Genomic DNA, 22,795 nt, shown 5'->3' on the forward strand with positions numbered 1-22,795 from the left:
GTTTCCCGATGTGTTTCCTGAGGAATTGCCAGGACTTCCGCCACTTCGTGAGGTTGAATTTGGAATTCAATCCTTACCTGGAACAGCGCCGATATCCAAAGCCCCGTATCGAATGGCGCCAGCTGAACTCAGTGAGTTGAAGTGTCAGTTGGAAGAACTGATGGAACAAGGGTTCATCCGTCCTAGTGTGTCACCGTGGGGAGCCCCGGTACTGTTTGTAAAGAAGAAGGATGGATCCCTTCGGTTATGCATCGATTATCGGATGCTTAACCAGGCAACTGTTAAAAATAAGTACCCGTTGCCTCGGATTGAGGACTTATTCGATCAACTCAGAACAGCGAGGGTGTTCTCCAAGATCGACCTCAGGTCTGGGTACCATCAACTCAGAGTAAAGGAAGAGAATATACCCAAGACTGCCTTCAGAACGAGATACGGCCATTATGAGTTCGTAGTAATGCCCTTCGGACTCACTAATGCGCCTGCTGCCTTTATGGATCTAATGAACCGGATATTCAGACCATATTTGGATAGCTTTGTCATCGTCTTTATTGATGACATTCTCGTATATTCTGAGAACAAGGAACAACACGTGGAGCACTTGAAAATCGTCTTGAAAACCCTTCAAGATAACCAACTCTATGCTAAGTTTTCAAAATGTGAATTCTGGCTAGATAAAGTGATGTTCCTTGGTCATGTGATCTCAAAAGATGGAATCGCAGTGGATCCTGCGAAGGTGGAAGCTGTGATGGACTGGAAGCAGCCAGAAAATATCACTGAGGTTCGTAGCTTCCTTGGACTTGCCGGATATTATCGGAAGTTCATACAAGACTTCTCCCGAATCGCCGTACCGATGACGAAATTGCTGAAAAAGGGAGTCAAGTTTGAATGGACTGACCAGTGTAAGGAGTGCTTTGAGGTTCTCAAACAGAGGCTTACCACTGCCCCTGTCCTTACCTTACCTTCTGGTCAGGGAGGCTTCGTGGCATATACTGATGCCTCAGGAACAGGTCTGGGTTGTGTGTTGATGCAGCATGGCAAAGTAATCGCCTATGCATCACGACAGTTGAGGGTCCATGAGAAAAACTATCCAACCCACGACTTGGAGCTTGCCGCGGTAGTGTTCGCGCTTAAAATCTGGCGACACTACCTGTATGGAGAGAAATTTGAGGTCATGTCGGACCATAAAAGCCTAAAATACCTCTTTTCTCAAAAAGAACTCAATATGCGGCAACGGCGATGGCTGGAATTCCTCAAAGACTATGAATTCACGCTTTCCTATCACCTTGGAAAGGCGAATGTTGTAGCAGATGCCCTTAGTCGCAAGACTGTTGGCACTCTGGCCAGCCTAACCGGACAATGGAAGTTGATGGAGGATTTCGTCAAGTGGAAGCCATTTTTGGCTGATTCAGGTAGAATCCAAATGTCATGTTTGACGATCCACATTGAGTTCCTCGATCGCATCGTAGCCGAACAGTTCAAGGATCCCCAGTACTTGGAATTAAAAGCTCGTGCTGAAAAAGATGATACTTTCTTCCATTTGAAAGAAGATGGAGGAATATGGATGGAAGAAAGGATTTGGGTTCCAAATAACCCTGAGCTAAGACAGGAAGTACTCCAGGAGGCCCATAGTAGCAAATATACTATCCACCCTGGGGGTACGAAGATGTTCCGAGATTTGCAGAGAAAGTACTGGTGGAAGGGTATGAAGCGGGATGTGGCTACGTTTGTCTCGAAGTGTTTGATCTGCCAGCAAGTTAAGATCGAACATCAGCGCCCTGGTGGAAAGATGCAACGGATCGAGATTCCAGAATGGAAATGGGAAGGCATTACGATGGATTTCATCGTTGGATTGCCTCGATCCAGGAGACAACATGACTCAATATGGGTGATCGTGGACAGACTCACCAAGTCTGCTCACTTCCTGCCAATCAACACTCGATACTCAACTGAACGATTGGCGGTGATCTACATTCGGGAAATCGTTAGACTCCATGGAGTGCCGATTTCGATCATATCCGATCGTGACCCGAAGTTCACCTCTCACTTTTGGGAGCAGCTTCAGAGAGCCCTGGGGACGAAACTCAAGTTCAGTACAGCATTCCATCCCCAAACAGATGGGCAATCAGAAAGAACCATACAGACTCTTGAAGATATGCTCAGAGCCTGTATGCTGGAATGGAAAGGTGATTGGGATTCCCACCTAGCGTTGGCTGAATTTGCTTATAATAATAGCCACCACGCTAGCATTGGGATGGCGCCGTATGAAGCCTTGTATGGACGACCCTGTAGATCACCGATCCATTGGGGTGAAGTGGGTGAGCGAACCTTGGACTCGCCCATTGTGTTGCAGCATTATACTGAGCAAGTCCACATGATCAGAAAGAAGCTACTGACTGCTCAGAGTCGACAGAAGAGCTACGCCGATCAACGGCGTAGGGAACTCACTTTTGCGGTTGGAGATAAGGTTTTTATCAAGGTCTCTCCAACCAAGAGTGTGTTTCGTTTTGGAAAAAAGGGGAAGCTCAGCCCCAGATTCGTTGGTCCCTTCGAAGTTTTGAGCCGGATCGGAGAGACTGCCTACCGAGTAGCATTGCCACCACAATACGCGCAAATACATGATGTATTTCACGTATCAATGCTTAGAAAGTACGTTCATGATCCTTCTCACGTTATTCAACATGAAGACATTGACATCCGAGAAGATATGACGGTAGAAGAAAGGCCAGTGGAGATCATGGACCGACGGGAGCAAGTGCTAAGAACGAAGGTCATTCCACTTGTTAAAGTGAGGTAGCAGCATCATGGAATCGATGATTGCACTTGGGAGCCCGAATCGGATATGCGGGATAAATATCCTGAACTCTTCACCTTGTACTCTTAGCTGAATTTCGCGGACGAAATTCCTTTAAGGGGGTAATGATGTAAGACCCGCAATTTTTCAGAAAATATCTGAATAAAATTCATGAAGCATTTACCGGTAAAAATAGCATTTCTTCTCAGAATGCAAAACGAATCAATTCCTGCGAGCCAGTTATACTTAGGATATTCGTCGAATTGCGAATATATGCTCAAATACTCGGGAAGCCATAACTTCCTAACTAAACGAAATCAATAGATTCGTACGAGCCAACTTTCTTAGTTACGTCAATACGAAGAAAATGGCGTACTCAGAATTTTTCGGAAAAAATCGCCGGAAACCCGAAATTCTTGCGGGACCCACGGAAATATTGGTGGGACCCACAGAAATATTCCTCAGAAAATATCTGGTGGGACCCACAAAAATATCCCATGGAATATCCAAGTAGGCCCCACAACAAGGAACCTCTTGGAATTAAAAAGAAGCCAAGGGGGTAGTTTGGGCATGGAAAAACCCAAGAGGAGGTGGGTTTGGGCTATAAATAGCCCTCCCCACTCTCTCTCTTCTCATAAATTCGACCCCCCCTCTCTCTCTTGCCTTCTCTCTCTCTCCTAAACCTCCCCTACCTAGCCTAGCCCACCTGAGCCCACCTGACCTGGTCTGAGCCTGCCTGACTTAGCCTGAGCCTGCCTGACCTGGTCCTAACCCACCTGACCTGGGTCTGAACCCACTTGACCTGGTCCAAACCCAGTTGACTTGACTTGAACCTAGTTGGGTTTAAAGTCAAAGTCAAAGTCCTTTTTAGTCCTAATTCCGGTTTGGGTTTCTGAACCCAGACTTAGCCTACTTGAGCTGAGTTCGAACCTGCTGAACCCAGTTGACTTGGATTGAACCCTGTTAGGTTCAAACCACTTAGGTTGAGTAGCTTGACCTGCTCTACCTCTTTCTCAACTAAGTCAGCTTCATCTGACTTAGTCTGACCTCTCGAAGGAAGGCTCGAAGCCAAAGAAGCAACCTGGAGCCGTTTCTTCCACGATTTGAAGTAAGTTCGCTTCGTTGATCCATCTCTCTCAAGTATTTGATTGTTTGTATATAGAATATACTTTCTGAAGTAGTATCTTGCTTTAGTTCTTGGTTGAGCCCTCTAGGACGCTTCGGTGTTCACGCGCTCGCCTCGTAACTATCGTCGGATATATATGTTCGAATGCGCAGTATATGCGTTCTTCAAAAATAGTATCTCACCCTAGTTCTTGGTTGAGCCCTCTAGGACACTTCGGTGTTCACTCGCTCGCCTCGTAACTATCGTTGGATACAGATCTAGGTGTATATCTGCTGATTCTGCCGACGCGTCTTATATCGCACAGGCTATGTAATTTACCTTTGCCGTCGCGTCGTATGATGCCAAGGCTCCCTGCTTTCTGTACTTCCGATTATGCATTTACTTACGCCGTCGCGTCGAACGATGCCAAGGCTTCTGCTTTGTTATATATGTAGAATATTTCGTTCAGTTACACACCCTGAACAATAGTATATGCATTTCTTTACGCCGCCGCTGTATAAAGCACAGGCTTCTGCTTATACTACATATATAGCGCATAAATGAGCGTTCAAATGGAGATCAAACTCCAAATCGCCCATGCGATTCCTTGACCGCTCCTCGTTCAAGATTCTGCTTGACGAATGAAGCCCCTATTGGAAAGGCTTCGGTTTTTGGCAAAATGCTCTTTACGTAATGACTAAGTCAATTTCGTATGGCCTGGCTATGGCCAAGGGTTCCTGCAACCTTGATGGATGCAAAGTACGCACAACGGTGCGCATCCATTTCCCGAATTAAGCGTGGCGATTTCCTACCAAAGAGGGGAGATGCCGCTGAAATGGATAAAAGAAACGCACGCTTTCTCCGTAAAAGAGAGGAAGTGCTGCTGAAATTTCTGAAGAAGCTATGAATAGCTCAGAAAGAACGTAGCAGGATACTCTGACATATAGCAGAGTGCTACCCAGTTCATGGTTTGCCCTCTACAACGTAGAAGGGTTCGTCGCACCACTGCCGGTAGAGCAGGGGAGGTGCTGACGAAATGGTTGGCAGAAGAGCTGCCGGAACCAATGGAACGGCATAATGATGTCCGTCGATGGAACGATGCCAGATCGGCTCGTATCCCTGTTGCCTGCAAGGGCACCTTGCTCGTAAGGGCCGCTGAGCCGGAGTAGAGGTTGCGCCTTGGCTAGGTTTGGACTCGTTGCGTAAAAATACGCCGAGTAGCCGATCTATTTAGATCGAGTCATATGCATGCTCATTGAGAACGGTTACACAACCAGACTCGTAAGGGCCGAAGAGCCAGAGTGTGTTGTTTCCACCCAAAGAGGTGTGATGCTCGTGGTGGCCGAAGTGCCAAAGAGCGGTGTTCTGCATGCATATGAATAAGACTTAAGGTCGCACATACCCCGCGGTTGAAGATCGTGTTAGGGGTACCCCCTCAGTAATGACTGTGTTGGGGAAGACTGAATGGGGTCGGGTACATACTCCCGTAGTGCTGAAAGCACGGGCTGCCTAAATGGCATGCAGATTCTGTCCAAGTAATTGTAAGACTGGCAGACCCCTTCAGGAATTATGCTCACTGTGGAATGACAGTGATGGTACAGCCTTGAGTGACATGTATTTTACTTTGGACCTGATAGAGTCCACGATGGCCTCAGTCACTCATGGGTTTTGGGGTCGTGGTTATCCTTAAGATCTAAGGATTGAACCCAACTACTGCAAGTAGAGGATGCATCCGAATATGGGCCTAGTAGGATTCTCCCAGTTGAAACACACTGCCCTACTATGGATAGGGTCAACAGGCCTCTGGGGTATCTAAAATACATAGAATAATCAACCCCCAGAACGTCGCGTTGATGCCCGGACAATAGCTCTACCTGCGTACCAAAGGCGGGAGCGGTTAATTATCGAAACAATGCATTAGTTCTAGGTTCAGCGATGCTTTGAATGTATGAGTGGATGACGTGTTGAGTCAGTCCTGCATAACCTTTGTGAAGGTGTCATGTTCGGTATACTACTGGACCGACTGGGCAAAGACCCGTGTTGTATCCGCACGACTAAGCGAAGCTCGAGGAGTTGTCCTTAGATGCGTGGGATACGGATGTGCCAAGTATGAAGACTTGAGCTAGACATCACTTTGAGACCCAGAAGAGGTCATGGCTAAGTCGTGGAGACTTAAGCGGCTATTCAAATCACAGCCCTGAAAAGGCTTGCTCTAAGTCATGAGGACTCGAGCGGATGTTCAACTCATAGCCCTGAGGAGGCTCTTGCGATATACGCTAAGTCTTGGAGGCTTGAGCGTCGTTATTGCGCATTGCGACCCTGAGTGGTCATTATTGTATTTGAGTTGAATGGATGTATGACTGCATACTTACCAGACCATCAGTGGTTCTGACCCCGTTTTATGGGGATTTCAGGTGTTGGACCTGCGTGGCGATATGCGGAGCAAGGCGGCATCGAGTTCCAGGGTTTCTCTAGACAGAGTTGTACTGCTTCCTTTTATTGAACCTACACTGCTTTTCTAAGCAGTAGTGTTGTAATAAACATGAGTTTTTCGATAAAATGGAACACCTTGGTGGTCAATGAATTGCTTGGCCACATACCTGCAACGTGCTCGGAGTTTTCTAAAACTGACGACTCATTATCGTCTGATTCCGCTGCTAAAAGCTTTTCTAAGTTCCGCTGCAAAGAAAAAAAAAAGAAATTCATGAAAATTTTAACTTAGCTTTGTTTTGGAAATCCGGGGCGTTACACTAGCTCATCTTCAAAACCCAACTCTCGCACTGGCTATTTCTCAAAATTGAGCTCATTTGGAAAATCCGGTTCTCACACCGGTAACCTTCTAAAATCAGTCTTCTGACCAAAGACCTTTCTCCTTCTAAATTCAAGTTCTGACTTAAATCTCCCAAAACTTCATGTATTTTCAAAAGATCCAGCTTTTGCCGGTCATGTATTTCCAAAGGATCCAGCATCTCGCTGGTCATGTATTTCCAAAAGATCCAGCATCTCGCTGGTCATGTATTTCCAGAGGATCCAGCATCTCATTGGTCCTGTATTCCAAATGATCCAGCTCTCGCTGGTCATGTATTCCAGAAGATCAAACCCTTAGGGTGCGACTTCTCAATCCTATCATTTCCAAAACCTTCAAGATCTTCAATCTTTCAAATTCTATCAGTTTCCCAACCTTTGATTGCAATATCTTCAAAATCTCATCATTTTCTCAACCCTCGGGTTATAACCTCCCAAATTCAATCACTTTCAAAACATCAGATTAAATCCTTCATTTTCAAATCCAGTTTTTATAACTGGTCGGGATTTTCAAATCCAGTGTTTTCACTGGTCGGGATTTTCAAATCCAGTTTTTATAACTGGTCGGGATTTTCAAATCCAGTTTTTATAACTGGTCGGGATTTTCAAAATCCAGTTTTTATAACTGGTCGGGATTTTCAAATCCAGTGTTTCACTGGTCGGGATTTTCAAATCCAGTTTTATAACTGGTCGGGATTTTCAAAATCCAGTTTTATAACTGGTCAGAATTTTCAAATCCAGTTTCTATAACTGGTCAGGATTTTCAAACCCAGTTTCTATAACTGGTCGGGATTTTCAAATCCAGTTTCTATAACTGGTCGGGATTTTCAAATCCAGTTTTTATAACTGGTCGGGATTTTCAAATCCAGTTTTTTGGTCGGGATTTTCAAAATCCAGTGTTTTCACTGGTCGGGATTTTCAAATCCAGTGTTTTCACTGATCGGGATTTTGAAATCCAGTTTTCATAACTGGTCAGGGTTTGAAATCCAGTTTTCATAACTGGTCGAGATTTGAAATCAAGTTGTCATAACTGGTCGGGATTTGAAATCCAGTATTTTTCACTGGTCGGGATTTAAAATCCAGTATCATAACTGGTCGGGATTATCAAAAATCCAGTTCCTCATAACTGGTCGGGAGTTCCAAAACCTAATGTATTTCATCAGTCCAGTTTTCTAAAGTCTGATTCTTACACCATTTCTTTAAATTACAGCTAAGCGTCTTATCAAAATCTATATTGAATGATTATTTCACAAGCGATTCGTGAAAACTTTGCCAATTTGCTAAAAGCATTAGTTGATTCTAAAAGTCTTACTACACAAAAAGAATTTCCTCAGATTACCTCTACTATTTCTTTCCAAAAGGTGAAACTTTTTGTGAAAAAGAGGTAAAATTCAAATCTTTTCCTGTTGATCAACCAAAAGGATGTAAGAAATGTCCTCGATATGATCAATAAAAGAAATCTTCAATGATGTTGAAAAGCCAGAAGCGAATTGATATTGATCTTAGCTATGACGCATGTTTTAAATGACTTTCTGACAATCAGGCAGTGGAAATATCTTGAGCCATAAAAAGAATACACTCAATCCATATCTCCTCATTTATTCATTTAAAGCTTCAGTCAAATATCCGCAAAAGAGATCTCTCAATTGTCATCAAGATGAAGGCGAATTAAGCGAGTAGATCCACGGGGCCAAAGAAGATTTGAAACATCTCCAAGATGACGGAGTTTGTGACGGATCCTTCCAGGAAAAGTTCGGATCACTGTCGAGATGAAGGCAGATGCGATGAACCTACCGACAAACCCTAAAAGATATTTGATTTCTGCTGTCATCTGAAGACCTTTTTCAGCCAATGTCATCACATATAATCCCTGAGAGAAAGAAGGATCGGAGCATCTCCAAGATGAAGGAGTTTGTGACGTACCCTTCCCTGAAAAAGAAGAGAGAAAAGTCAGGACATCCAAAATGAAGGATGATGTGAAAAACCGAGAAAAGCCCAATGACTCAAAAAAGAGTGCAAAAAGACCATCGTAGGGAAAAACACCCAGATATCAAACTACCAAAGTTGCCAGAAGTCATCTTTTCTCATGCAAAATTCTTTTATCAATATCTCTTCATTTTCTGCTTTTATGAAATTAAGAATATTTCTTTTATTCTCATATCAGGGAAATGGATAGCTTCCTTGAAGAAAATCATCAGTGCTAAAATTTTGAATTTGACTCTTAGAACTGAGGAGTTAACCTCATTTGGGGGAAATACTCTAGGTAAAAGAGAGAATATCTTTTGCACATACGTACACATTTTCAAGTGTTTGAACCTACTATGATTTTATCTTATTGGCAAAATTTTCTAGCTATTCCAAAAATAAAATAAACATTCAATATCCATTTTGATGCAACCTAGCGTTGTTTATATTTCTCAAAAGAGTTGCCTCTGAAGGAAGTATCTCTTCCTGTCCCATCACGGTTTTCTCATTGAAGAATTCCGTATGGACACCCCACTCAGGATAAGGGTTAAACCGGAACCATTTGCGAAAGATTCTTTGATTTCAAAAGCTATTTCAGTCTCAGCAATGAGACGCCCAATTTCTTCCTCTTTTCAAAGCTTTAGGGACTCTATATTTCCTCCTTTCGCAAAAACCCCTCTTGGATTTGTTCATCCAAATTCCGAAGGTCCCATCGTGCTTTCTCCATTTCTGAGAAACCCATATGGTAGATTTCCTATCCAGATTAAGAGTTAACCCGGAACCTCGCTTTGCGAGGTATCTTCCTTGCAGGTTTGGGTTAAACCTGAGTCACATTCCAATGAGATTCCTCGTTTTTGACGAGATGTTTTCTTCCAGTCCCACCATGGTTCTTCCCATCAAGGAACCCTTGCTTCATATATTCCTCCAAGAAAGGATCATACTCGAGCTTCATTTCACAAGGCCTTTTCCAAAATGTCCCATCAAGGTCCTCATGTATTCCTCTCCTCATTTCCAAATTCATTTTTTTTTTATATATCTTCATCCCATCCAGGTTAAGGGCTAAACCTGAATCATTCCAAAAAGAGTATCTTGTCTCACCCATGAGACCTGATCAAAATTTTCGTTTCCCACCATTTCAGAATCTCCATCTAAAGTCCCATCACGATTTCCTCATTTTTCTACTCGATCATATCATTTTCGAGGATTTCGTTTCCCCAAAACCATTCAGGATATGGTTTCAAAGCCTGAAAAGCCATATTTTCAAAATAATTCTTCCATACCCAGTTCAGATCTGCTGACTGGGGCATTTTCAAAATTTGGAGTGTTATCTTTGCCACTAAGCTCGGCTTTCAACCGGCTTAGTAGCAAAGAGGGGCATCTGTGAACACCCCAAATTTTTCAAAAAAATTGTAAAATGAACTTTTTGCCCTGGCCCTCATTCTCTGAGAAGATAAAAGCAATTTCAAAAAGCTAAATTTCAGTCTTTCTTCATATCTCTGGATTAAGTTCCACATTTCAAATTCAACTCCAGATCTGAACTCAGTATTTTAAATCCAAACCTGAGCCCCGTTGTCCGGTTTCCAAAATAAAAATCGCAAAAATATCAAAAAAAATGATTGGATCCTCAACCCTATATTTTTCAGTTCGAGGTTGTAAACCTCGAATATTTTTCAAAAGTTCATACACAAATCCATTTTTTTGAAGAAATTCTCTCAAAATAGCTCAGAAAATTCCTTTTTGTAAATATTTTACAAAAACACAAAAAAAATAGTTTTAAATCTTCGATTTCTCGTAAAGCTTTAGGATTTTATTCTAAAAATACAAAAAAAATAGAAAATTAACATAAAAACCAAAAAAATCGAGAAAAACTACAAAGAAAACGGATGATTTTCAAGTTTTCGAAGCCATCTTTACCAAAAACCTCATTCCTTAACCATTTTTTAGAAAACTCTTAAAAGGGGAACCACCTTTATGAAATAGGGAAAATTTCCAACGAACCCCTTTCCACGCCTCTTTCCTTCTCTCTCCATCGTTCGATCTGCAACCGCATACCCTCATCTCCACCTTCAATCCCCAACGGGCTTTCCCCTCTCGAAGTTTCCATTTCCTCTTTAAAAAGGGGCCAGCTCCTATCTTCTGGCCATCGGGGTTTTTTTTTGGACATCCATCTTGCAATCCATCTCCTTCACTTCATCGCTCTCCAGCAACTCTCAAGGAGGAAGAGAAAAGCGAGACCCACCATTGTCGATCATCCAGTGTCTCTTTGAGCAACTCCTCCGGGCTTCATCTCCTCTTCACCTTGTTCCCCTCCGGTGGATACCTGGGTTCAATTGAAGGGAGTCGATCGACCACCCCTACGGAGTTCACGGTGAGTAATCTTCCCCTCTTGTTCTAGATTTTCTGTGAATGCTGCCCCTGTTTTTCTATTTTCAGTTATGTTTTGAGTCTCTTCCATCTTCCTTTTAATGCATCTATAGTGGGGTCGACCTGCATATAGCAGGATCGCCCCACTTACTGCTATATTAATGCCGGAATGTCCTCATTCCCATATTTTTTTTTTATTATTATTATTTTGTTCTCGCATTTCATCCGGTGGAAAACTTCCCGTTTACATCTTGCATCTTAGCATTTAAAATGGCATAACATCCATGCCATCAATATTCGCATCAGGTTCACAGAACTTCACCATTTTTTTTTAGTTAATTTCATCTATATCCGAGTATCTGGTTAGTTTTGCTCGCCCTATCCATTCGGTGATGCCCGGTATGATATTTTCTCTGTTTTTGAAGACAAATCATTATCATAAAAATCATTTGGGCTATGCTACAGGTCAGAATCCCCTTTTCAAAAACGATCTGTTAACATTTCATTGCTAATCATGATGTAGCAACCATGGCATATCATCCATTTGCCATAATATCATTTCTTATCCCTCCCAAATTTCACCCCATTACATCTGTGTGGGTCATCACCTAAGGATTGGTGTGCATTCCCTCTCTATAGCACTACTGTAATCATTATTTGGTCTCTTGGAGATAAGGACATCTCGAAATGAGAAGTGCCAAGAGATGGAATGGTTTTGATAGCTGTGCAGCTACCCTGCCCAAATAACATTTTAAGATTGCAATGCCAATTCGCTGATGATCAAGCTAGGGACCAGGCCCTAATGATGTTTGAAACCAGGACTTTCGGTGAAAATGGAGTTCCAGCATATATATCCCACGATGTGGGCAATGGCTTTCAAGTAAAATGTCCTGTATATTTTTTTTTTCCTGTAAACGAGTATTCAGATCTTATGCTTGAAGGCACCTCATGAGTTTTATAAAGACTTCTAAAAACTTGCCTGAAAGCACAAGGCCCGATATCTCCCAATTGTGATTTACACTCTTTGTTTAAGTCCTATATGCCCCGACTGGCTGAAGATATATTTGAAGTTGGCTTGATCTTTATCAACAATTACAGATGAAGATTTAGAAAAGGCAAGAGCCAGGTATAAGAAATTGTTTTAATGGCAATCATGTTTTCCCCACTGAAGTTTTTCCAGGAATCATCTAAGGATAGATGATCGAATCACAGTCAAATTATGCTGAAACATTCTTTAGTTTCTCCATTAAAGTCAGCTCTGCTTCTGCTTTGTTTGGGTTGAAAGGATCATCCCATAATCTGGTAGTGAGTACCGAAGATTGAGTCCTAACCGTCTGCTCTGTTGTAAGCCAAATCCTCCATCATCCATGATTTTGCTGGAAGATACGTCTGGGGACAACAACTCTCCCTATTTCCACAAGTATCCTTATAACATTTCTGCCAGATTTAGTAGTTTTTCTGTGTTCCCCATATGTGCTTGTATATACACCCCATCATGTGCATAACCATCCTACATAATATGCGTATATTCTCATTTTCTTTTTGACATCTATTCTCTATTCCATTCACACCTGATCTTCATAGCCTTTTCCCACAACACTTTACTTTGTAGTATTATATTTTCATAAGCAGTTTTCATAGCATGTTATCCTAAGTATTGCTGATGATCATTTATAGTTCATTATTTGTTCATTGTTCATATCTGTACATCAGCAGGTTCCAATCTTTATTATTCTGAATCGATGTTGCATTACTTATATCTGACTGAGTCTTCATTATGTAGTGCAATAAGATTATGTTGGTGCCAGCCAACCATTCACGTCTCAGTCCATAAATGTTTAAAAATGAAGGTCTTCTTTTCATCTAAACTTAAGACAGATCTGAAAATCTAGATCTAAGCTGGCAGTAAAAAGCAATACAGGACCAATATTCTGGAAAATTTGTTCTCAGTTTGCAGAGAAGGTGATATAGTTCTTTTTTTTTTTTGACAGGTTTTGTATACTTTCAATCGATTGCCTGATTCATTCTAAATCATTTGTTTACAGCTGCTCCATTTAAACATTTCTCCATATGCTTAAACACTGTGATATCTGTGATTAGCATAGCATTCACAGCTGTGTCTTGTGCATGATCGATGCATATCACTTGTAACATATATGCACTACATCATACCTGCATGTTGATGTATTCGCCCCATGATCAATCAAGAAATTAACTTGGTGGTTTATTCACAGTTAGCAAAATAAACATGGCTGGAGCATCCGGTTAAGGTATTCCTCAGTGCTTCGTGTTCTCTGCAAACTGGTATTGCTGGTAACCAAGCTCTTCTATAGTGTGAAACGAAAATTCTAGATGTTTTGAGAGGTGAAATTATAATCCCTCTTTGTGGGGACATTGAGATGGATCTTCACCCCCCCTGCACACTCATGTTTTCATTGTCCCATTAATATCACCTCCACCAACCTGCTGGTATCTCTTGCCTCCAATCACAACCCTCACAAAATCACTATAGCCTGTCACCAGTTTCCAGCCAAATTAGGCATACAGTTGGTGTGGAATCTTCCATCATTATGCCGATTTCATGATAGAAAACTAGAAGGTGGTATTGCTGGGTTTTGCTTGAGCCTAGTAGGGGGGTCCAAGCACAGATTATTCATTGTCAGCATTATTAGGGATCTCAAGGTGAATGTTACAGGGGATTAGATTGGTCCGAAACTCTGTTAGAATAGGTCGGTCCCATCACAGAGGCTACAATTCGGTGTGTGTTGTTTCCACTATACTTCAGAGAGTGCTGATATTCCCACAGTGTCTACTGCCCAGCCTTTATCATCACCAGCAGTCTCTCAAATGACCCTGTCGTTTGCCATCAGTGGCACCTTGCCGCGATCTCCTGCATTATTCTCCTATCCTTAATTATGCATGATCGGCATACCTCACCTGTGATCATTGCACAAGAGTTCATAGGCCAGCTGCAAATTCCTTTTTACAGCAACTCAATGAGTTGCTCTAATCCCTTCATTTGCCTAATCCCTTCATTAGCTTTCCTTATCATCCAAATCTACACTAAATGTATGTCATATATATACATATATATATATGAGTATATACAGGTATATGTACACCTATGTGCTCATATACATATATATATATATATACGTATATATATATATGGGTATGTAAGTCATTGTCCATTTTTTTTTTTTTACATATATATATATATATATATATATCTTGACATATGAGCCTTTCATCCTTGATCCCCATGTAGTATGTACATCTCCTTTCTATTCTTTCATACTAATCAAGTGTTTTGCAGGAAACATGTAACAGATATCATTATTTGGGGTTGTACATTTGATTTCATCCATTGTAATAGTTAGGTTGGAATAAGAATTTACATTTCTTGCTTTAGGTAGAATAAATGAGCATTATAGAATACCATGAATTGTTTATTCCATGCATTTTTCCTTTATTTCTCAAAATCCCCACAATGGTGAAACACGAATGGCACGTGCACCATTTCGTAAGAGGTAAGTTAATTCTAAGTTGACGATTTACATCAACGGCCATAGTCGGGGTGTGAACAAAACTTATAATTCTTATCTTTTACGAAATAACATTGGATCCACACTGGATCCACTTCCAAAATCCATCATATTTTCTCAAAGTATTTTTCTTTTATCAGAATTTAACTTAGGATTAACTCAAGATATATGCCAATGGCCATAGTCAGGGTATATTGAGGGTTGATTTCATTTTAAATTCTATAAAAGCAGTAAAAATGTATTTTATTTTTCTTTTGAATTTAAATATAGATTATCATATAATACATTCAATGACCATAGTCAAGGATGTATTATATTTTCAATCTTATTTTAATTCATTTAAAGAATGAAATAGCTTTTCAAAGTCCAATTTCAAACTTATTCAAATTCATTCATCATATAGGGTAGAATTGCATCATATTTTTTCAAAATTCTTTCAAAAACCCAAGTGATTTTGAACATCTTTTCTATTTCAAATTCCTGACCTATCTCAATTTCAAAGTCCAATTTGACTTTGAAATTTCAAAATCATTTCATATTCAAACTTCAAATTTTCAAACTCAATTCAACATCCAATTTCAAAGTTCAATTTGACTTTGAAATTTCTGATCTATCTTCTGATTCAAAATCAAGTTTTCTTCAAGTTTTAAATCAAAGTTGAGATTGATTCTGAATCTCAAAATCCAAACCTTCCTAAAGTTCAATCTGGGTTTTTCAAAACCCAGATCCATCTTCAAAAGTCCCATTTGGACTTTTAAAACCCAAAATACAAAGTTAATCTCAACTAGGACCCAGATTTCCAAGTGTAAAACTCTATTCCATTTTGGATCTCCCATCACAGATCCAAATTCCATTTAGGATCCAAATCCTTATTCTAGTTTGGATCTCCAATCACAGATCCAAACTTCATTTAGGATCCAGACCCTCATTTTATCATGAGATCTCAGATTCAGATCCAAATTCCAACTCTTAGGGTCCAGAATCCAACTCTACTTTGGATCTCAGACTTCAGATCCAAAATCCATTTAGGATTCAGATCCCATTCTACCATTGGATCTCAGATTCAGATCCAAATTCCAATTCTTAAGATCCAGAATCCAACTCTACTTTGGATCTCAGACTTCAGATCCAAAATCCATTCTTTAGGATCTAGAACCCAATTCACCTCGGATCTCGGATATCAGATCCGAGTCCAGTTTAGGATCCAGAATCCAATTCTACTTTGGATCTCAAACTTCAGATTCAATTCCATCTTAGGATCCAGAGTCCAACCCTATCTCGGATCTCAGATTTCAGATCCAAATACCATCTTGGATTCCAAATCTTGAATCCAATTCCATTCAAAATTCCAAATCCAAATTCCACTTTAAATTCCAATTCTCAAAGCCAGTCCCATTTTTTCATTTCAAACCAAAGTTCCTATTTCAGATCCTAAATCCAAAAATCAACTCAAAACTCTAATCAAAATCCAGAATTTGGATTCGGATTTCATCTTGAAATTCCAACTGTTCCAAATCCCATTCCTCAATTCCTTTAGATCCCCCACATTTCCTTCTAACTTCAAAACTTCAAAGTTAGAATTCAATTCCATTCCAAATATTCATTCAAGTTCAAACTTCCAAATTCAAAGTCCATTTATGACTTTGAGATTTTCTTTCTTTCAGTTTCAAGATCATTTCTCTCAAAGATCCAAATTCATTTTCCTAAAGCTCTGATTATTCTAAAAACTTAGAACTTCAAATCTTAAGTTCTAAGTTAGAAAACATTTCTTCACTTTATCTGATTCACTTGGAAATTCTTCAAAATATTTTCAAAAAGAGCATACATCTTTGCATTTGCACAAGCATGATTCATTGTGCATTTTTAGACTTAGGATAAATACTTAGATAATTTCTTAGCAAAGCAAAAGGCATTAATTCGACCCTTGGTTCGATTACCCCTGGTAAAGGCGCCAGGAACGGTCGAACCTCGTACCGACGAGCGGATCCCGTCTCCCAATTTTCCCGCAAATATTTCAAAAACGGAGGCGAGTTATTTCAAAATATTTTCAAAATTAAGGTCAAGTGAGACCCGCAAAAGAGTTCCTCTTCTCTTCTCTTCTTTCTTTTCTCTTCCCTCCTTCTTTCCGTTCTTTTATCTTTTCTCCCTTCAAAAAGGAGGAAAATAAGAGGTTGGAAAGGAAAAGAGAAGGAAGAGAGAGAATATTACGAAAGGAAAAATTTTGCGATGATCACATCCAGCTATCTTTTGGCACTCTTCAATGCACCCGGCCAATCCCTTTTCTCATTCCTCCAGGAAGGAAGACCTTAAACAAATATTGCCATGCTCTGCCTTTTTCATTATCTGTCCTGCAGAGTCTAGAGTATCATCTACTGTAGTGTTGTTCATGCCTGTAGGCAATAGTGTGCCATCTGCTGTGATTCTGCTTAAAGCCTGCAAATTCGGCCCTTTGCAGGTGAGGAGACGTCATCTGCAGCTCTTCTATGAAGCCATAGCTGCATGATTCAGTTTTGAGGCATATAAGTAGAACCTCGTGAACACCCTCAGCAACAAGACTTTTACACAAGTTTCACAGTTCCTTGGTGTTACTGTAATGATCTGAGATAGGATGATCTTAATGAAACTGGTCGTTGGCCTGTCTATTATTAACCGCAGCCACCTGTATACAACAAAGCCTTGGCTGCAGTAAACTGTGTTCTGCTGTACCTTAGTTTGGCCAAAACTTGGAATAGGTATAACCAACGTCGGCCAAGGGAATTCAGTGACAGGACCTTGGCAGTGTTGTGCATCATTTCTATCATTGTCACCCTCCTGCCACAGTCCACCTAATTGTTTCTGCAATGGCTCTGCACCGCAGCCCACAATAATATTCTGTTTGAAGGACCCTTCTTCACTGTGCAAATAATCTGATCTGCAGACCTGTTTAACTTTTCCTTTTGCCACAACTCACCATTTTTTCATAACGCAGTATTACAGGGCGTACCTCTGATTGTAAACATCTTTGCATTTCCAGGTCCCAATAATTTCTTCGGAACAGAGCATGTGTCTTCATCGGAATGTACATACTCATTCCGATAATCTTCTCCTTTCTTATCTCGCTTCTCTGGTTTAGTTTTTGCAGAATTCCCTGACAGCTTAAATTGAAACATCATGATATTCCAAATTGGAACAAGCATAGCAGACATTGTTCAAAATTTAACAGTATCACATCTGAGCAAATCTTTGCAGCCACTTGTCTACCATTTAATTCAACTAAATAATGCCAACTGCGCACATATAGCGGGTGAGCATTCCCCTAGTGAAGAAATGTAATATTTTTTTTCAGGTTTTCAGCACATCTGCCTCTCCAGATGTGATATGTATATATATATATATATATATAAAGTTTGGTAGAAACTAGCCTTTGGATCATATTTCTCTGTGTTTGTGTTGGATTTTATGAGGGTTGAAAATGGTCAATAATGTACCAAATTTTCAAACCTCCTCAAACAAAAAATTACATCGATCTATGATCCAAGGCTCGATTCCTACCATTTTGTCCATGTAGAACACATCCATGAGGTTAGATTTGCTTAAAATAACCTTGCCTATGGGTTCCAACAAGGGAGTTCCTTACCCTCGAGGGTGGTAAATATTATATATATATATATATATTGAAAACTCAATAACTCACAATTCAAGAAGATGTGGATGGCTTAAAAATATTCAAAAACTCAACTTTAACACAAAATATACTAAATAGAAAATGTCAATCATGATTTAAAGGTTAGTTTTGTTAAGGAAAGTGTTGGCGTTGAAGGGGAAAGTGTAGACCTTGAAGACAAGCCAAATCTCCAAGAGCTAGAGATGGCCTTGAGGGGGTGTGTTAAGGAAGGACCTCGGCTGAGAAAGGTATGTGTTAATCATGGTTGTGTACATCTCACAAACAATATGATGCTGAAAAGTAATATTGGAAAAGGCAACACTGAAGAAAAGCAACCTCATCAAGGTGGCATGTTAAAACATAAGGAGGAAAAAAGACCAAAAGAGGAAGAAAACGCTCCAAAAGGGGAGGGCTTCGCTTCCAGTAGCTTGCTTACTCTCCTAGTTAGAAGGCTCTTTGGTTGATGTCTCGTGGAGTAGATCGTGGAATCGGATGGAGTCCCGTGGGGCTGCTTCGCTTGCCACTACTGTTCTTCCGTTTTCGTTCATGCTGTCTCATCCAGTAGGGTGTTGCAAAGAGCAGCAGACACCAACCATGATAAAAACCAAGAAAGAATCCATTCTCACGTACCTCAATATTGGAAGAGTTGGCAACTGCAGTTAACTTCTTTAACAAGAGTCTCATAGAATGTAAAGACTAATGTATATTGTGAACTACTAAAAACGTGTGAGAGAGAATAAGAAATAAGAAGAGGAGGAGAAGGGCTATTATTATTATGGATGTTGGCATCTTAAGCTGAACCACGTAAAAACATGCTCGTGTGTTTGTGTGATTTTGCATCTTCTCTAATCTTTAAATAATATCAGAGCATGCTCGAATCACCCTAGTTGGAGCCCATCAGTGAATGATATCACCGTGGTTCCATGGTCGACTCAAGCTTGTCCTCCAGTCTTACGCTATCTCAGTCCTGTAGTGCAATGGAATACCTTGTCCAACCTTGGGCCTTCGCAAATAGAATCAATTATGTATAGTTATAACTTTATCAAATATGTTGATTTTTTTGCCCCCGAATCAGTCCATTATTGAAAGTGAGCAGTCCTCTCCTAATCCCTCTTTTAATCCATATTATTTTGTGGAAAAGAGCCAACCAATTGGCTCTCAGTTGGATAAAGGCTACTGTGTTTGAGTATGTTCTTAGACAATAATAATGTTCTCTATTGCTTGTGAGGCTTGGCTTGCATTGGAGCGTTCCTACTCATGTCAATCAAAGCTAAGAATCTTTTTGTTGAAAAGAGAACTCGTCAAGAAAGATGACAAATCCATGGTTGAATGTCTCAACCATGTAAAGTTCATTGCTGATTCGTTAAGTGCTATTAGTGAAGAAGTTAAGGACGAGGATCTTGTCCTACTCACTCTCAATGGTTTCTCCATGAGAGTTTCATTACTGTTGTTTCTGCCTTTCAAGATAAATTACTCATGTTTGTTGAAATTTTGACATGTTGCTCACTTAAGAGAAGAGGTTGAAATTGTTCATGCTAAAATAGCCACACCATGTTGGGTCTTAATTGCTATATGAGATAATTTTTAGATATTATTAGTCCTTGCTATTTTTTTTGTTTTTAGATAATTTAATCTGCAATTATTTTCATATTTTCCTACATATTCTAGTTTGTAGTTTGACTTTGGTGTCAATCTGTAGGTTTCAAGAGCGACCTTGTAGCTTTGCATAATATACCAAGTTTTTGCTTATTACATCAAATGAATTTTGAAAACCCACCTTAGATATGAAATGAGTTTTTAGTTTTTTGTTAATAAAGTAATTCATCTCATTTTTACAAAAGAAATAAATAATGAAACAATTCTAGTAATTTTATTTGATTAAACAACCGTCAGGTCAGCTGAGTGATTGTAGGCTATGTCACAATGATTCGTGGACTCAAGGATGCAGGATTTGGATTCAATTTGAAAGTTCATTTTTTTTTTCAAAAATGGTACACGAGGACATGGATTTTTTTAACATTTTTTAATCAATAAAAAGCTATTTTTTGAATATTTTAACATTACAAAGTCTCTTTTATTAAAGTATAATAAAAAATTATTTTAAAATATTAAAATAATGCTGCACGTGTCGGTGTCAGTGTCAAATGTTCAAGCGTGTCACCAGAGACATGCAGCTAGAATGGCGTGTCCCTGTGGCATAGATTGTAGGATCAATCATCTCTTTGAAGTTTGAAATAAAGTTTATGAAAAATAAGTGAAGTTGGGATAATGTGCACTAATCTCATGATAATTAAAGCAATGGGACCAGCTAATTGCGGCAATAAGAAGTGTGACAGTGTGTATTTAAGGCAGTGGGGGATGTGAAGGCTCACTAGCGCACTTATGACTTATCCAGATGCAAATCACATGTAGTTAATTGAGCTTTTGACCTAGAAAAGCATGCAAGCCCGCCAGCATGTATGTGAAAATAACATTATTATTATTATACTAATATAATATTGAGGCCACTCCTATTATATTAGTATATTTTTGTATCCTATATGGATGATCCGATCCGCAAGGACCATGGTTGGGAATTGTTTGATCGTTTTCTCCGAGGAAGAAGCGAAACATAATCAATTTGAATTCGGGACAGCTATTCGAAATCTTAGCGAAACACTTGATTTGTTATCTCATGTCTGCTTTTCGTGAAAAAAGACCAATTGAAGTGGAGGGTTTCCTCAAACAACAAGGAGCTGAGGCAACTATTCAATCAAATGATATTGAGCATGTTTTCCATCTCTTCTCGAGAAACAAGTGGGATATTTCTTTGCAAAATTGTGCTCAATTTCATGTGTGGCAATTCCACCAAGATCTCTTCGTTAGTTGGGGGAAGAATCATCACGAATCGGATTTTTTGAGGAACGTATCGAGAGAGAATTTGATTTGGTTAGACAATATGTGGTTGGTAAACAAGGATCGGTTTTTTAGCAAGGTACAGAATGTATCGTCAAATATTCAATATGATTCCACAAGATCTATTTTCGTTCAAGTAACGGATTCTAGCCAATTGAAAGGATCTTCTGATCAATCCAGAGAGAATTTCGATTCCATTAGTAATGAGGATTCGGAATATCACACATTGATCAATCAAACAGAGATTCAGCAACTAAAAGAAAGATTGATTCTTTGGGATCCTTCCTCTCTTCAAACGGAACGAACAGAGATAGAATCAGATCGATTCCCGAAATACCCTTCTGGATATTCCTCAATGTCCCGGCTATTCACGGAACGTGAAAAGCAGATGAATAATCATCTGTTTCCGGAAAAAAATCGAAGAATTTATTGGGAATCCTACAAGATCAATTCGTTCTTTTTTCTCCGACAGATGGTCAGAACTTCATCTGGTTTCGAATGCTACTGAGAGGTTCGCTAGAGATCAGAAATTGTTGAAGAAACAACAAGATGTTTTTTCTTTTGTCCCTTCCAGGCGATCGAAAAAGAAAGAAATGGTTGATATATTCAAGATAATTACGTATTTACAAAATACCGTCTCAATTCATCCTATTTCATCATATCCGGGATGTGATATGGTTCCGAGGGATGAATCGGATATGGACAGTTTTAATAAGATCTCATTCTTGAACAAAAACCCATTTTGTGATTTATTCCATCTATTCCATGACCGGAACAAAGGGAGATACACGTTGCACCACGATTTTGAATCAGAAGAGAGATTTCAAGAAATGGCAGATCTATTCACTCTATCAATAACCGAGCCTGATCTGGTGTATCATAAGGGATTTGCCTTTTCTATGGATTCCTACGGGTTGGATCAAAAAAAATTCTTGAATGAGGTATTCAACTCCAGGGATGAATCGAAAAAGAACTCTTTATTGGTTCTACCTCATATTTTTTATGAAGAGAATGAATCTTTTTATCGAAGGATCAGAAAAAAATGGGTCCGGATCTCCTGCAGGAATGGTTTGGAAGATCCAAAACCAAAAATAGTGGTATTTGCTAGCAACAACATAATGGAGGCAGTCAATCAATATAGATTGATCCGAAATCTGATTCAAATCCAATATAGCACCTATGGGTACATAAGAAATCTATCGAATAGATTCTCTTTAATGAATAGATCCGATCGCAACTTCGAATATGGAATTCAAAGGGATCAAATAGGAAATGATACTCTGAATCATATAACTATAATGAAATATATGATCAACCAACATTTATCGAATGTGAAAAAGAGTCAGAAGAAATGGTTCGATCCTCTTATTTCTCGAACCGAGAGATCCATGAATCGGGATCCTAATGCATATAGATACAAATGGTCCAATGGGAGCAAGAATTTCCAGGAGCATTTGGAGCATTTCGTTTCTGAACAGAAGAACCGTTTTCAAGTAGTGTTCGATCGATTACGTATTAATCAACATTCGATTGATTGGTCCAAGGTTATCGACAAACAAGATTTGTCTAAGTCACTTCATTTCTTTTTGTCCAAGTCACTTCTCTTTTTGTCTAAGTCACTTACTTTTTTCTTTGTGAGTATCGGGAATATCCCCATTCATAGGTCCGAGATCCACATCTAT

Source organism: Nuphar pumila, chromosome 4 (assembly GCF_984573655.1).
Source record: "Nuphar pumila chromosome 4, dmNupPumi1.hap1.1, whole genome shotgun sequence".
Classification (NCBI taxonomy): domain Eukaryota; kingdom Viridiplantae; phylum Streptophyta; class Magnoliopsida; order Nymphaeales; family Nymphaeaceae; genus Nuphar; species Nuphar pumila.